The following is a 10615-nucleotide window of genomic DNA, read 5'->3' on the forward strand; positions in this document are numbered from 1 at the left end:
CTGAGACCATGCTGGAGCATGTGTGTTTATATTTGTGGGTGTGTGAGTGCATATGCGTATATATATATTTACATATATATATATATATATTAGATAATATATATATATATATATATATATACATACCACACACACAAACATTATATATATTATATATATATATATAATATATATATGTATATATATATATATATAATATGTATGTATATATATAATTATATATATATATATAGATATATATATATATATATAATATACATTTAAATTTATGAATGTTGGCTTTTTGGCTTAGAATTTTTCTGGAATGTTTAGACTATTCTGTGAGGACAGTGACAATCCTGGAGGTACTGCAGTTCAACAGGGAATTACAGAACAGGAAATGTTCATAACCATTTTACACAGCATATCCGAGACAGTACCTCTGGTTACAGGATATTTGGAATGACATATATATATATATACAATAGGATTGCTTATAAAGTTCATAATCCTTGTAACAATTTCTTTGAGTTTCTGCAATGCAACGAGAGAATTTGGTAAAACTTTGGTCTCGTTAACATTTTTGCTGTTTTCTTTTATTTTTTCGTCTTTTTTTTTTGTTTTTTTTTTTTACTTCAAAGAATTTAGCTCTGTGGAAATTTTTGGTATATTTATTTTTTTTCTATTCTTCTTCATCATTCTGCTTTAAATTGGCTTTGAAGTTTAAAATGATTCCGTTTGTGTTGTTACAGTCCAGTTCAATATCTGCTGTAGATCATAATGAAATTGCTTGTTAACATATATATATACATATTATATACATACATATATATATATATATATACATACATATATACATATATATATATATACATATATATATATATATACATATATATATATACACATATATATACATATATATACATATATATATACATACATATATATACATATACATATATATAGTGTATTTTGTGTGTTCAGTTAGATGTATGACTGTTCTCTTTGAGTTTAGAACTCCACACAGATGATGATCATCATCCAATTTGCTTCCGGTATTGGTTATGATAATCTATTGGGGTTAAGCATCCAATTTGCACTTAGAACATCAATGCAGATATTCCAAACAACCACAATGGTGAAACATACGTAGGAAACAAATGATATTAATTTGTGTTTATCATAATAAATATATATATATGTGTGTGTGTTTGTGTGTGTAAAGAGTTTTGTTGTTTTATAGAATAATTCTATATTCTTCAACATTGGTCCTTTTTGTTTTTGAACTGGCTTTTAAATTATTAAATTATTAAATATAAATTTTATTTGTACTGTAACAATTTAATTTAATATCTGCCTGCTATAGTTTATCTAAACTCATTGGTGTGTTATTAAAAAAGAAAGTAAAATTCCATAGGTTTATGAAACCAATTTCTGTTCTTCAAAATTATATTTTGAAATGGTTTTAAAGTTTTAAATATGATTCCCTTTCGAAAGCTCCAGTCTTTCTGCTGCAGAATTCTTTAAAGAATTCTTTGTACCATTTCAAAAACATAATACATATGTATATAATAATTCTTTCAACAATAAGCACAAGACCTACAATTTTGTGGGGGGAATAAGTTGACCACATCAACGTAGTGCTCAACAAGTCCTTGTTTCATAGAGCCCCGAACGGATGACAGGTAAAGTAACCTTGACAGAATTTGAACCCAGACCACAATGATGGATGAAATGCCATTAAGTATTTTTGTTCAGCATCCTAACAACTCTGCCATCTTGTCATCTTATACATAATCCTTTTTTACTATAAGCACAGGGCCTGAAATTTTTTTGTGGGGTGCTAGTCAATTACATCGACCCCAGTGCTCAACTGGTATTTAATTTATCAACCCCAATAGGATGAAAAGGCAAAGTTGACCTTGGCAGGACTTGAACTCAGAATGTAAAAATGGCGAAATGTCACGAAATATTTTGTCTGGCGTGCAAAAAAATTCTACCAGCTCGCTGCCTTAAATATGTATATACTCTTTCTTTTTCTTTTCTCTTTTTACTTGTTTCAGTCATTTGACTGCGGCCATGCTGGAGCACCGCCTTTAGTCGAGCAAATCGACCCCGGCACTTATTCTTTGTAAGCCCAGTACTTATTCTATCAGTCTCTTTTGCCGAACCGCTAAGTGACGGGGACGTAAACACACCAGCATCGGTTGTCAAGCGATATTGGGGGGGACAAACACAGACACACAAACACACACACACACACATATATATATATATACATATATACGACAGGCTTCTTTCAATTTCCGTCTACCAAATCCACTCACAAGGCATTGGTTGGCCCGGGGCTATAGCAGAAGACACTTGCCCAAGATGCCACGCAGTGGGACTGAACCCGGAACCATGTGGTTGGTTAGCAAGCTACTTACCACACAGCCACTCCTGCGCCTATATATATATATATATTATATATATATATATATATATATTATATATATATATATATATAATATATATATATATATATATATATAATATATATATATTATATATACATATATACGACTGGCTTCTTTCAGTTTCCGTCTACCAAATCCACTCACAAGGCATTGGTCGGCCGGGGCTATAGCAGAAGACACTTGCCCAAGATGCTACGCAGTGGGACTGAACCCGGAACCTTGTGGTTGGTTAGCAAGCTACTTACACACAGCCACTCCTGCGCCTATATATAAATAAATAATAATTCTGTAGGTTAAGGAAACCAAATTTCGTATTCTTCAAAATCATTCTGTTTATGAAAGGGTTTAAACTTTTAAATATAATGTACCAGTTCTATTTAACATGTCTATCTGCTATCAATTCAGATTTATTTTTTTTTAAAGTATTCAAGAGAAATATTTTCTGATCTCTATCTAGCAGAATTTATATATTTGTCAAGATGGTGCATTATTATATATTTTTTTTTTTTTTGGCAAAAGATGTGATATTAATAATTATAACAATGATAATAATAATAATAATAATAATCCAGGCTGAATGCTTTGGGTTTTTTTTGGGGTTTTTTTGTGTGTGTTTTGTCTTGTTCATTGTTTGTGTTTTTTTTTTGTTTTTGGTTCTGATTAAGTTTTAGAAATTGTAGTTGAGGACAACTAAAGTGCTGTTCGTTCATCGTATACAACTTCTGATTCGTTATGTATGAGACAATCTGTGTCGTTAGAGTAAAGCGCAGTGTGTGGTAAGGTACTGTTTTTCATGAGGGCTATCGCTGCTGCACTTTCGTTTCTCATGCGGTTCTTCTTCTTCGTGTCCACCTAAGTTAGAACAAAGAAAAAAAAATCGTCAGTTTGAGGCACAAGCACTTACACGCATACACACACACACACACACACACATGGCACAAGCTAGTTTGAGGCGCACATACACACACACACACATGGCACAAGCTAGTTTGAGGCGCACACACACACACACACACACACACACATGGCAGAAGCTAGTTTGAGGTGCACACACACACACACACACACATGGCAGAAGCTAGTTTGAGGCACACACACACACATACACACACACATGCATACACACACATGGCACAAGCTAGTTTGAGGCACACACACACATACAGTAGAACTTTTAGCCACCAAGTTCCTTTTCAAGGCTTTGTTGGCTTGGGAGTTTATAGTACAAAACACTTGCCCATGGTGCTGCACAGTGGGACTGAACCTGAAACTATGTGGTTGAGAAGTGGCCCTAAGAACCCTGTGCCGCACAAATAATATGACAAAGGTCTGGGTTCCCTGTCAATATGAAACCCTCCAAAAAGACTTGCCCTCTTCAGCAAAACTCTATGTTTTAGGTTATCCACTTGTTAGTGCTTGCCCCCTACTCAAGCATTATGCCTGTCCCTTTCTTCTATCCCCTAGCTCTTTCACACCATCCAATTAATTATAACTTTCTTTTGCCCCCGTCCACCTTGTGACCATAATCTTTACTACTCTTGCTGCTTGCCCCACCCCACTTTTATGCATCTTCCTATCTTCCGCTGCTCATAGTTCTAGCTTCATTTTGGCAGTCCTTCTCCTAACCCCTAATTCTCCTTCCTACACAATCTTGTAAAACACCTACTCTTCTATTCAAGAAAGGATTAGTTGTTTAGTACAATTTTTTCATACGAAGAACAGATTTATTAAAGCTGCAAAATTGCAGCAAATACAAGTGTCCCGTATTCATCAGCCAAAACACATATGAATTCTCCAAACATCCTAGGGGGTGAGGCTACACTCATGAAGTATCGAAGAGTGTTCTATGAAAAGCAAAGTTAGATTGTAAGCAGACTTAAAATGTTCTCTAATGATGCATCTAAGTTAAGTACCACATTCATGTGAATTCATTGGAACTCACTTGAATCTTAATTGTTTTACTGAAATTATATATATATATTATATATAATATATTATATATATATATATATATATATATAAATATATATATATATAATCAATTGATATAAATGAACAATAAAATTAACAATAATAGACAAGAAGAAGATGTGTACAAGGAACGTATTAGTTTGATGCTCAGTAAAAAGAGAGAGTTTTTGATGTTTCAAGCAATGGCTCTTTGTCGGAAAAGGGGAAAGTCCCAAAAAGGAAAAGAAATCACCAACAGTAGGTGTGTGGTTACATTTACTGAAGTGACCGGAAATCACTTCAGCAAAATCCAGGAAGATCAATTCATTAGAATTTTATTCAACATATTCCCCTCTCAGAAAAACTAAAGGGCCACTGCAATAAGTATGTGAATTTAAGCCCTGTAAAAGAACTCAGAAGGCTGGGCCTCCAACCAGGCCTTTCGCAATACCCTTAAAGCCAAGAAGTTTGCATCACCCCCTTGTAGTTCCCACTAATCATTTTCTCTTTCTCTCTCTCATGTTTCCCTTCAACATGGGACCCATCTACAGGAACCTCCTTTGTTCTTCTACCCCACAAAACACTACCAAATCCTCTGTCAGGATTCATAGTCCTGCAAACTGCATGGCAACCCCAACAGATGGGTGGCATGAAAATAAGCATTCAGTCCACACTGTAAAACAGTTGGTATCACTAGGTACTTCCATGCCTCAGCAGACATTGGAACCTGATGCAGTCCTTGGACACACTGGATCTGGTCAAAACTGTCCAATCCATGCCAGCATGGAACATCAACATTAAACAGTGATGATCTGCACCAGGAATTTTTAGAAAATACTTTTAGAACTTGTGGTGGTGGCACGTGAAAAAACATTTGAGCGAGGTCGTTGCCAGTGCCGCTGGATTGGCTCCTGTGCAGGTGGCACATGAAAAGCACCATTTGAGTGTGGCCGTTGCCAGAACCGCCAGACTGGCCCTCGTGCCGGTGGCATGTAAAAGCACCCACTACACTCTCAGAGTGGTTGGTGTTAGGAAGGGCATCCAGCTGTAGAAACTCTACCAGATCAGATTGGAGCCTGGTGCAGCCATCTGGCACATAAAAAGCACCATTTGAGTGTGGCTGTTGCCAGTACCGCACGAGGGCCGGTCTGGCCCTCGTGCTGGTCTGGCCCTTGTGCCGGTCTGGCCCTCGTGCCAGTCTGGCCCTCGTGCCTGTCTGGCCCTCGTGCCGGTGGCACATAAACGCACCCACTACACTTTTGGAGTGGTTGGCGTTAGGAAGGGCATCCAGCTGTAGAAACTCTGCCAGATCAGATTGGAGTCTGGTGCAGCCATCTGATTCACCAGTCCTACCCCAAATCGTCCAACCCATGCTAGGATGGAAAGCGGACGTTAAACAATCGATAATTCTGAGGCTATGGCACGATACGTTCCCAGAGTGTAGTGCCATCTCAATACCTTTATACAGCATAAATAGAAATTCTACTTACTCTAGAATATACTTCTTCTGCCGTCAGTCTTGGACTGTCTTCGGGTGAAGGGGGTCCAAAAGTAATTGATCCAGAAGAATCCTCTTCAAATCCAAGGTTTTGAATACCTAATGAATAATAATAATAATGAGTTAGTTCATTAGTGTCTTGGTTATGAAAGCATGAATAGTTGCCGAGTTCGTTTCTCAACCACATGTTACAAGGATTATGTTACAAGGATTATGAACTTTATGAGCAATCCTATTGTATATATGTCATTCCAAATATCCTGTAACCAGAGGTACTGTTTGGATGCTGTGTAAAATGGTTATGAACATATATATATCAACACACACACACATATATACACACACATACACGCACACACATATACACATATATATACACACATATATATATACACGTACATATATATATATATATACATATGCATATAGAAATAATGATTTTAAATTTTGGTACAAGATTAGCATTTCTTGGGAGGGGGTTAAATCAATTACATCATCCCCACCACCTTTTTTTTTGTTATTGATCTTGAAAGGATGAAAGGTAAAGTTCATCTTGACAGAATTTGAACTCAGAACATACAAAAAGACAAAATACTGCAAAGCATTTTGCTTGACATTCTCTTATTCTCTTATATGTTTCAGCCAATGACTGTGACCATGCTGGAGCACAGCCATTGTAATCATCTTTCCACTTTCCACCTTTGTCGGAGCGGCTTTTGGTGAAGGATGGAGTTCGATGCTACTGCCCTCTTTTGATTTTCTTGCTTAGATAGGCGCAGGAGTGGCTGTGTGGTAAGTAGCTTGTTTACCAACCACATGGTTCCGGGTTCAGTCCCACTGCATAGCACCTTGGGCAAGTGTCTTCTACTATAGCCTCGGGCCAACCAAAGCCTTGTGAGTGGATTTGGTAGACGGAAACTGAAAGAAGCCTGTCGTATATATGTGTATATATATATGTATGTGTGTGTGTATGTGTTTGTGTGTCTGTGTTTGTCCCCCTAACATCGCTTGACAACCGATGCTGGTGTGTTTACATCCCCGTCGCTTAGCGGTTCAGCAAAAAGAAACCGATAGAATAAGTACTGGGCTTACAAAGAATAAGTCCCGGGGTCGAGTTGCTCGATTAAAGGCGGTGCTCCAGCATGGCCGCAGTCAAAATGACTGAAACAAGTAAAAAGAGAAAAAGAGAGAAAGAGATACAGCGAAGATGACATTCCAAAGGCTGGAGCAATTTGAATGGGAAACGATGCCCCACCCACCATATTCACCGGATGTTGCCCCATCTGATTATCATTTATTCCACAGTCTTCAAAACCATTTGGACGGAAAAAATATGAATTCTGTAGATGAGGTCAGAACAGTACTGGAGGTGTGTTATTCATCACAGACAAGTTAATTTTGGAAGAAGGGCCTTGCAAGTCTACCAGATAGATGGAAGAGCATTGTACAAAATGAAGGAAAAGAAGTTGGGATGGTCATGACTGGAACACCATATAGAATGGCAGTAGAGACGATAGGTAGAAGAGACAAGGCAGCGAGCTGGCAGAAATGTTAGCACGCCGGGCGAAATGCTTAGCGGTATTTCGTCTGCCGTTACGTTCTGAGTTCAAATTCTGCTGAGGTCGACTTTGCCTTTCATCTTTTCGGGGTCGATAAATTAAGTACCAGTTACGCACTGGGGTCGGTGTAATCGACTTAATACCTATGTCTGTCCTTGTTTGTTCCCTCTGTGTTTAGCCCCTTGTGAGTAATAAAGAAATAGGTAGAAGAGACAGTGCACTTTAAAGGCTAGAGACTGAAACAGATCTATGGGTAACTTTATGTGAATTGGTCAGGTGACCTTCTGTTGATGCAGTGTAGGATGCTGGGCCTTGGATTGATAGACCCAAAATGGGTGATGAAAGGGACACAGGCCTCATCAGTGACCAATCAGATCTTGTCTGAGGTAAGAAAACAATGATGTATATTGTGGTAAGAAGCTTGCTTACCAACCACATGATTCTGAGTTCAGTCCCACTGCGTGGCACCTTGAGCAAGTGTCTTCTGCTAAAATCTTGGCTGATTTAAGCCTTGTGAGTGGATTTGGTAGATGGAGACTGAAAGAAGCCTGTCATATATATATATATATATATGAGGGAATATTATTCCAAACTTAATGGGAAAAATTCAATTTAGAAATACTAAATCAAATTTCACAAAATATAATATATATATATATATATATAAATTAGAAAAAAACCCCACCTTTTATCAATTCAATAATGAAAAATTAAATTATACTATTTAGAAAAATAAAACATATAACAATGATTAAGAAATGTGCAAAATAATAAATAAAATGTATATATTTGGTTTTATTTATTATTTTGCACATTACTTAATTATTGTTATATGTTTTATCTTATATTTAATCTTTCTATAATATGTAATTTTTCTAAATGGTATAATTTAACTTTTCATTATTGAATTGATAAAAGGTGGGATTTTTTTCTAATTTATATATATATATATATATATATTAATGAGTGTGTGCCTTTGTTTGTCCCCCTACCATCGATTGATAACTGGTGTTAGTGTGTTTACATCCCTGTAACTTATCAGTTCGGCAAAAGAGGCCGATAAAATAAGTACTAGGCTTACAAAGAATAAGTCTTGGAGTTGATTTCTTTAAGAAAAATCCTTTAAGGTGGTGTTCCAGCATGGCTACAGTCAAATGAGTGAAACAAGTAAAACGATAAAAGAAAGAACACACTCATCAGGTGATTTGGGGGTCGTTAAGGCGAACCAGGTGTTGTACAAGGGAATACTTTGACTTACCAATATGCTTAACGCCAAAAGATGTCTTTAATTCTTTCGGCCAGAATGTTGGATGAACAAATCCTGGAGAAACATTCTTGTCTTGACTGGCATCAATTTTCTGAATTTCTCTTTCGGCAGAAGGTCCATCGGAATTGGCATCCTAGGAACAGAAAATCAGTAAGAGAATGTAGAAATAAACCAATACATTTGTATACATTTGAGTATATGTGTGTGTATATATTTTTTCAGCATTAAAACATTTATATTATTATCATGATTTTCCAATTTTCTTTTCCACTCCATATACCTCATCTGGTAAATATACTGCCTCTTTTCAAGCGAATTGCTTTTTATAATGGAAGGACTCGTCAGAGTTATATATACATATATATATATTTACCCGTGCTAGCGCGGAAAACGGACGTTAAACGATGATGATGATATACATATAGGGAGAGTTTACAAAAAAAACAAAAGATGAAGACAGGTGGTGTAGAAAACAAACAGATGTATTAGTAAAATGCTCAGGAATAAAAAGTCTTTTACGTTTCGAGCCTATGCTCTTCTACAGAAAGGGACACAGAAAAAAACAAGGAGAGAAAAAATGCGTGTAGGAGCTAACGATCTATCATGGCGTATATATATATATATATATATATATATATATATATATATAGATGTATACATACATCTCTTATATAAAATCCGTTCTGTCTGTGTGTGTCTTCTAGGATCTCGGACATTTTCAATCTGATTGCGCTCAAATTTGATATGTAAATACCAACGGTATCAGAGCATGTATAAGTTTTGAAAAAATTTTAAAAATCGATTCCAGGTGAAAATGCGATCAATAAAGCTGTTTTTGTCCTGGTTTTCTTCCGTCAACCTGTACATAACAGCTCCTATTTTTTTGTTGTTTTTGTACTGCTTAACCCTTTCATTACCAACCGGGCCGAAACCACCTCTGGCTCTGTAGTACAAATGTCTTGTTTTCTTAAGTTTTTAATTAAAATCTTCCACCAAACTTTAGTCACAGTTTATGTTCCTAACATTAGCTGAATGATAACTAAGTTATTTTACTAAATTCTTTGTTATATTTAAAATTAATTGAAAGAAACACAGAGCATCTCAACAGAAATATGGTAACAAAAGGGTTAGAATATATAATAAAGAAACGATTTCAACCCTTTTGATAACCAACCTGGCTGAAACTGGCTGGCTCTTTAGTACAAATGTCTTGTCTTCATAAGTTCTGAATTAAAATCTCCACCAAACCTTAGTCACAATTTATGTTCCTAACACTAGATTAATGATAACCAAGTTATTTTACTAAATTCTTTGATATATTATAAATTAATTGAAAGAAACACAGAGCACCTCAACAGAAATATGGTAACAAAAGGGTTAAAGGCACGTTTCTTTCCTGCCAAGCTTACTGTTTAAACCATGTTTGTGTTCTCCCAGTCAACAGCCTTATCATTACTGGTACTTTAAACTCTATGACAGTACATACTTTTTCCTGTCAGTTCAAAACGACAATATCGAGTCAGTTGTGTTTACATTTGATAGAACTTTGCATGGGAATGTTCCACCAATATTCCTTGGTGGAACATTGAGGTTTGCAGCACAGAACGGAAGGCCATGAGTCTTGCTAGACATGTCATTTGATATAAACATATTCATCTTTGATCTCTTTACATATATGCCAGTGGCTACTCTGAGTTATTTCCCTTAGTCAATTTCTCTATATATCCCCCCACAAGAGTGTGTGTGTGTTAATGATATATATATATACTCTTTACTCTTTTACTTGTTTCAGTCATTGACTGTGGCCATGCTGGAGCACTACTTTTAGTCGCACAAATCGACCCCAGGACTTATTCTTTGTAGTACTTATTCTATCGGTCTCTTTTGCCGAACCGCTAAG

General features: G+C 36.2%; 2 long non-coding RNA genes across 2 annotated transcripts; one reads left to right on the forward strand and one right to left on the reverse strand.

The window, feature by feature from the left end:
* The first annotated feature begins 1117 nt into the window (after window positions 1–1117).
* On the forward strand, window positions 1118–10465 carry LOC118761465. The gene is made up of 3 exons (XR_004997403.1): window positions 1118–1201; window positions 4654–4660; window positions 10454–10465. It is a non-coding gene; the product is annotated as an uncharacterized LOC118761465 (long non-coding RNA).
* On the reverse strand, window positions 3047–8869 carry LOC115229867. Its single transcript, XR_004997402.1, has 3 exons — window positions 8707–8869; window positions 5882–5988; window positions 3047–3293 (listed from the first exon to the last, which is right to left on the reverse strand). It is a non-coding gene; the product is annotated as an uncharacterized LOC115229867 (long non-coding RNA).
* Window positions 10466–10615: the final 150 nt, after the last annotated feature.

The sequence above is a fragment of the Octopus sinensis genome, unplaced genomic scaffold, assembly GCF_006345805.1.
Source record: "Octopus sinensis unplaced genomic scaffold, ASM634580v1 Contig13735, whole genome shotgun sequence".
NCBI classification, from domain to species: domain Eukaryota; kingdom Metazoa; phylum Mollusca; class Cephalopoda; order Octopoda; family Octopodidae; genus Octopus; species Octopus sinensis.